The sequence below is a fragment of the Sciurus carolinensis genome, unplaced genomic scaffold, assembly GCF_902686445.1.
Source record: "Sciurus carolinensis unplaced genomic scaffold, mSciCar1.2, whole genome shotgun sequence".
NCBI classification, from domain to species: Eukaryota; Metazoa; Chordata; class Mammalia; order Rodentia; family Sciuridae; genus Sciurus; species Sciurus carolinensis.
Window position 1 is genome coordinate 1,441,588 of NW_025920144.1, and position 7,174 is coordinate 1,448,761.

At 40.2% G+C, this 7,174-nt stretch overlaps 1 pseudogene; it reads right to left on the reverse strand.

Annotated features, from left to right (window-relative positions):
• Positions 1-2,590: 2,590 nt before the first annotated feature.
• Positions 2,591-5,587, reverse strand: LOC124974353 (tripartite motif-containing protein 44-like; annotated as a pseudogene).
• Positions 5,588-7,174: the final 1,587 nt, after the last annotated feature.

The window sequence follows — 7,174 nt, forward strand, 5'->3', positions numbered from 1 at the left end:
TTTTTTTCAGTATCTCTAACTCTTTATTGAAATGATCTCTTGCTTCCCGTATTTGCTCTTTTAACTGTTGATTGGTGCAATCATTTAATGCCTGCATTTGCTCTTTCATCTCCTCCTTCAATGCCTGCATTTGCTCTTTCATCTCCTCATTAGCTTCCCTGATCGTTTTTATTACGTACATTCTGAACTCCCTTTCTGACATTTCTTCTGCTGTGCTGTCATTGGGTTTTATTGATGTAGTATCTAGGTTTGTTTGGGACATTTTCTTCCCTTGTTTTCTCATATTGGTCAGCTGTCAGTGGGACCCTGAGATATTGCAGTTTTCCGCTATTGGCTTATAGTGTCCCGGTAGATTTCCAGTGTATCACCTCCCAGCCTTCAGTAGCCTGATGTCTTGGAGGAATCTGATAATGCAATGCATCCGAAGAAAACTGCCCCTAGCCCCCTACTGGTTCCACGGTTTGGAGCTGGCTCTGTGTGGAAAGGCTCTCACTGTGGCCCTGCACCGTGCAGCTGGCCATGTGGGAGGAGACCACTGCCGGAGTGTGGAAGGCTACCTTGGGAAGACTCTAGCTGCCCTGCCCGGCTCCGATAAGCCACCTCTATCTGGGCCTGTCACCTGGGCCGAGCTTTACCCAGTGGGCAGACTCACCTGTGGCTCTATTTCAGTTCGAGTCTCTCAATGCCTCCCCTTCTTAACTCCTGGGTTCTGGAGCAACTGGGGGTGCAGTCACCCTCTAGGCCACCATCTTGGATCGCCCCATGAAGAGAGCCTGCGGCCGGAGTGGGTAGAGCCGCCTGAAGAGGTCTCTGGCTGCCCTGCCCTGATCCCAGAGGCTGCTTGTGGATCAAAGCTCTCTGTTGGTTGTTTCGGGGGCTTGTGGCTGGTTCTATGTAGAAAACCACTCACTGGGCAGTCTGGTCTGAGAAGCTAGCCTTGAAAGGCACCTCCCATCGCAGGGGTCCAGGCTACTTGGGGAAGTCTCTGGCTGCCCTATCCTGGTCCCTGAAGCTGCTTGCATGTCAGAGGACACTGCGCTGCGCTGGCTCCAGGACTCGGAGCTTGTTCTGGTCAGAAAGGCTCTCACTAGCCAGCCCGTTCCGTTCTGAGAACCTGGAGAAGCAGGCTGTGTGGGCGGGGCCCACCACCAGAGCGCGCAGCACTGCCGGTGGAAGACTCTAGCTGCCCTGCCCGGCTCCGATAAGCCACGTCTATCTGGGCCTGCCACCCAGGCCGAGCTTTACCCAGTGGGCAGACTCACCCGTGGCTCTATTTCAGTCCGAGTCTCTCAATGCCTCCCCTTCTTAACTCCTGGGTTCTGGAGTGACTGGGGGTGCAGTCACCCTCTATGCCGCCATCTTGGATCGCCCTGAGTGGTGTCAATATTGCTAGTAATATTCTGCTTCTTACCTGGGTGGAGGTTATATCACTATTTGCCCTATAATTGTTACTGTGCATGTTTTTACACACTTTCTGAATGTGTGAATTACAATAATAAGAGGAATAAGAAAGGAAAAATCTTAATTCAAGGGATCTTCATTATCAAAATATATGTTATCCAGCTAGGTGCAATGGCACATGCCTGCAATCCTAGAGACTTGGGAGGCTTAGGCAGGAGGATCACAAGTTAGAGGCCTGCCTCAGCAACTTAGCAAGACTCTCAGCAACTTGGCAGGGCTCTGTCTCAAAATAAAAAATAAAAAATAATTGTGGGTGTGGCTTAGTGGTAAAGCTCCCCTGGGTGCAATTCCCATTAGCAAAACAATTTTTGTTATCCCAGTGCCAGCAACTATAAGGCTTAGGGAGCAAGTCATCATACTATGACAACATGTACTAATGTTCTGATCACTAAATGTTGATCACACAAACTTCTCAACTTGATTAACAACAAGAGTTTCTCTTGCTTCTTGTAAGCATTCACAATACAAATAAATTTGCAAATTCATTCCTTCATCAAAGATTTACTCAATTCTACTACTTGCCAAACATCATTCTCAGGGTACCAGCAGGGTCCAAGATAAGCAAATGCCCAGACGGAGAACCTGAGAAACTTCATTTCTACCTCCATTTGGCCCTTGCCCTCTACTCTCCTACCGAGTTTCACACACGATGAACCAGAAAGCAGCAATCCAAAGCACAGAGTAATTATGAAAATCACTACCCTAGGGAGTCTTCCTTGCAGAGAAACCACTGCTTGAATTCAGTTGACAAAATCATGGTTTCCTGTTTCTGAGTAGGCAGAGATCCCCTTACCAAGAACTCTCACTCAACGTACTAGTTTTAACAATGGCATTGCTTTGGAGAGTGGCCAAAGTGGGGTCAAAAACTTTCTAGGAATGCTTTGCCTGGGATCCAGAGACAAGAGGCTTGTGACCTTTCAGAAATTATATACTAGATTTTGTATGTACTGTATTTATTTCTCAGATTAAAGTTCATACATTCATGTGATTCTCAAGGTTGTTCAACCAAAAAGGATGAATAAAACCAGCTACCAAGTTGAAGAGTCTAGCTTTGAAGGATAAATCCATGTAGTTACTGCTAGGTCATCTCAATTGAAACCCAGGTGTCCTGACTCCTAGACCTGGGTTCTCAATGTTGAACATTTACTCTTAGTTCTTGGAAGGCTTCATTTAGAGTGGAGAGCTGGTGGTCCTGGTGAATACTGATAACTGTACACAGATGAGTTGCCTTTCTTACTGGCAAAAGATGCTCAAATCAAGCCCATGGTCTGGACACCTTCTCTTGGTCACTCTATGCTTCAATTTCTATTTCTGGATCAAATTTGCTTTATGCCTCAGTTTCTCCTGTGGCCTCAGCCTCTCCTGGTTGTCTTCCTCTGCCTGGTTTTCTTGCTTCTCCTCCATTTCCTTCTCACTGTCCTCTTCACTGTCTTCCTCTGACTTGCTCTCTCTACCTGCCTGACTTTCTACCTCCCCCTCCTACTCCACCTTGGCCAACCTCTTCCTCCCGGCTCCTCCCCGCGCCGGCTCTCGAGGTCTAAGTCTCGGCACATGTACATGCCTGGCCAGGCAGTGAGGAGGAACTTCTGCTCATGCGCCCCGGCCTGTCGGCGCCAGGAGCTGAAGCCACATTCTCTGCACTCTTCCGTGCCTGGAGCCTTGTAGGGTTTTGGCTCCTAACATGCGGTGTCGTGAGGCAGCTCCTCAAAAGCCGGGTTTGTGCTGTGCCGCTGCCTGCAAGGCCTCAGGGCCTGCGGGCCCCTCACTTCCCCTCCCCCAGCGCGGATCCCTTCTGCAGGAGTCCCTGCCCGGCTGGGCAGCGCAGTCCTGGAGCATGGGGCACAGGTCCTTCTGTGTGCTCTGTCTGTGTGTGTCTTGTGGGGCTTGAAGACAGGGCCTGGTACATGCTAAGCATGTGCTCTAACCGTGAGTCGCGCCCCAGCCCTATGTTTAGCTTTTTTCTCTCAGCATGTTTGCAAGACTCATCTGTGTTGTTCTGTGCACTAGTAGTTTATTTTTTATTGCTGATAATGATCCATTGTATGATTATATGACAAAATGTTTTGTTTTTCTGTTCATGGAAATTTTTATTTTGTCCAACTTTTAGCTATCAGGATAATGCTGCCAGGAATATTCTTGTCACTCATGGGCAGTGAACTAATTTTTCTTGAGTATCTTGTGGTCAGTGTATGTTATGGTTTTATAAAAATATAAAATAATATGAACTAAAAATATTATGCATGAGAGTTCCATTTTCACCATATCTTCAGCAACAGTTGATAATGACCATTTAAATGTATTAACCATTTTGCTGAACATCCCTCTGTGGTTTTAAAATGGATTTTTGGTAGTGTTCTGAATACCACTTGGAATGTGTGTTGATCATTAGAATGTCTTTTGTGAAATGCTTATTCAAGTCTTGTGCACATTTTAACATTGAAATGTCTTTCACTTATTGATTTATAAGGTTTCTTTGTATATTCTGTATATAGATTCTGTATTAGTTGATAGCTGTTGTATTTACAGTCTTAATGATATCTTTGATAATGAGATAGATGTTCAAGATTTTAGTTAGCTCTGATTTATCAATTTTCTGCTTTGGTTTAATGCATTGTGTGAAATAACAAATCTTTACCTATCCCAAACCAATGTCAGGAAAATATTCTGTTTTCCTTTAGAAGTTTGATTGTCTTAGTTTTTGAATATAGGTGTAGAATAAACCTAAATAGCAAATTTCTGTGTATAGCTTGAGTTAAGTATAAAGATTTATTATTTTCTGTGCTTGTCTCATTTCCACAATTTAAAAAAAGACGATCTTCCCCTATGTAATTGCAGAGGTAATTTTAGATGTAAACATAGAGTAATGCCCTTCTTTACTGTGCTTTTTATTTCCACAAAACACCTACTCAAAGGGAAAAGCACAGTAGCAACAGAATATTAGAGATTGAAAGGGGCTGGTTATTTTGAGAAAATGATTTGTGTCTTTTTCTTGAAGCAAGCTCATTCTAAAACAGCAGAAAAAGACCAAATCACATTTAGACACAAGCAAGTAAACAAGCTCAACACCTAGAGAGGTGTGGTCACTGCATCATATTAGGCGAAGTGAAATCAAAAGAGAACTTTTAGTTTGGGGAGTCAGTCTTGTAAAGTTCCTACATTTTGAATCAAACTTTTTGTAGTTTTAAGTCTCACTGCTGTCACTAAATGACTGACTGCCTGCCTCTTGGTTAGGCAAGGATTTTCATGGATCTAGATTTCTTCACCTGGCTAAACCCTGGCTTTTAGAGTCTGAGGTAAAAAAGTACTACATGAGCCTTATTGGTTTGCCTCTAAATGTGATCTCATATTTTTTTCTCTTGCAGTATTTAATATTCTATTCTTATTCCTAAGTTGGCCATTTTGATGATGGTGTGTCTTGGAGAGTTCTTTTGTCATCTTGTCTATTGTCTTCTGAATATGAATGTCCATCTCATTCATAAGGTTTGAAAATTTTTCTGCTGTTGTTTCATTGAAAAGGTTCTTCATGACATTAATATATATCTCCATGTCTTCTTTAAGCCCAGTGACTCTTAAGTTTGGTCTCTTACTTTTTTTCAAGAATTCTTGTGTTTTCTGATTAGGGTCTTTTATATCTTATTTTTTGTTGTTGTTTACGGAGGATTCCAGTTCATATGTATTTTGTCTTTGAGGCCTGAAATTCAGTTTTCTGTGTAATCTAGTCTTGGTGATACTGTCAAATGAATTATTTGATTTATTATGCCTTACATTCTGATTGTTTTTAAAGAAAATTCTGTCTTTATTTTCTTTGTTAAATTTTATTGGTTCTCCTCAGTTATACATGATAGTAGAATTGCATTCTGATAAAATTATACAAACATAGGATGTATCTTATTCTATTAGGACCCCATTCTTCTTTATGGATACAATGTGTGGGGTTCACTTAGGTATTTTCATAAGTGTACATGGGAAAATTATGTTAGATTTATTCTATTCTTTTTCCTGTTCTTATCCCCACTTCCTTTTATTTCCCCTTCATCTACTTTGTCTCTTTATTCAAATATTTTCACATTTACCTTGTTTTCTCTCTTAGTTTGTTTCTTAGATCTTCCTTTAGTTCATTGATCATTTTAGCCACCAATTTTCTGAATTCATTATCCAGCATTTCCTCTGTTGTAGTGGGTCACTGGATGAAATGCTATGGACAGTTGAAGATATTTATTTGGATCCTCTTCCTCAGCGTACTGAGCTGCTGGGATTACAGGTGTGAACCACTGATCCTGGTACTGAATTTTTAATGTAAGCACTCAGAGATAAACTTTCCTCTTAAACTGCCTTCATAGTGTTCCAGAGCTTCTGATGTGTTGCATCATGATTCTTTTTTTATTGTAAATCTTTTTTGTTTCATTCCTGATTTCTTTTAGAACCCCTTCATTGTTCCAAATTGTATTGTTCAATCTCCATGTGTTATATAGTTTCTGTTATTTTTGGTGTTAATTTCTAATTTCATTTTTATTGTGATATAAAATGCATGGAATTAATTTTTAATTTTTAATTTTTTGCATTTGCTATTGGTTGCATAGGAGCCTGAAATATGGTCTTTTTTGGAGACAATTTCATGAGAAACTGGGAAGAAAGTGAATTTGCCTATTTTAGAGGACATATTCTATAGATACCTGTTAGGTTCATTTGATTTATAACATTTTTTAGGTCTGAAGAGTCTATATTGCTGTTAGCTATGGGTGGGAGAGATGTGTTGAAATCACAGTATTATTTGTTGGTATCTATATGATTCATTGAGCTGTGTTTTTTATGTACTTAGGTGCATGAAAGTTTAGAGCATAAATATTTATTATCATTCTATCTTCATGTTGGATTTTTCCCTTTCCAAGTATGAAGTGACCTTTTTTGTTTTTTTTTTTTTCTGATTAATTTTGGCTGAAAATCTGGTTTGTCATATTTGGGCATAGTTTTTCCTGCTCATTTAGGAGCTCTGTTTTCAAGGAATATCATTTTCAATTTTCCCCTTTCTCTTTCAGCCTGTGGCTGTCTTTGCCTGTAATATGAGTTTCTCATACACAACATATAATTGGGTGTCACACTTTAATTCATTCTGTCAGTCTCTATGATTTAATTGGAAAGTCAATATCATTTATATTGTTATTCTACAAAGTTGTTTATTGATTCCTGCCTTTTAACTACTTCTTTTTCTCTTTCTACACTTTTTACTGGTGTTTTATAGTTGTACATAATGACGTTTTTGTTATATACTCATGCATGCACACAATATAACAATGTAATGTGGTTTATTTGATTAACTTCTAATGTTTAGTTTGACTGTGTTATTTGCTGAGCTAACTCAAGTGAGATTCATCCATTTGTGAGCTCTGGACTTTGGTTTCAATTCTTTCTGCTTTTATTATTTAAGTATTTTCTGCAGTGCCAGCTTTGTAATCATATATTATTTTAGTTTCTGCTTCCATTGGAAGATTTCTAATTCCCTTTTGATTATGAAGGTTAGGTTTGCTGGATAATCTAATCTTGGAAGTAGACATTTTCTTTCAGAGGTTGGAACACATCATTCCAAGTCCTCCTGGATTTTTAATTTGTACTGAGAAATCAGAAGTATTTCTGATTGTGCCATTGTATATTGGATATATGTCACTTGCTTTTGATCTTTACTCTTACAGCTAAGAGTTTACCTTGAGTCTCAGAA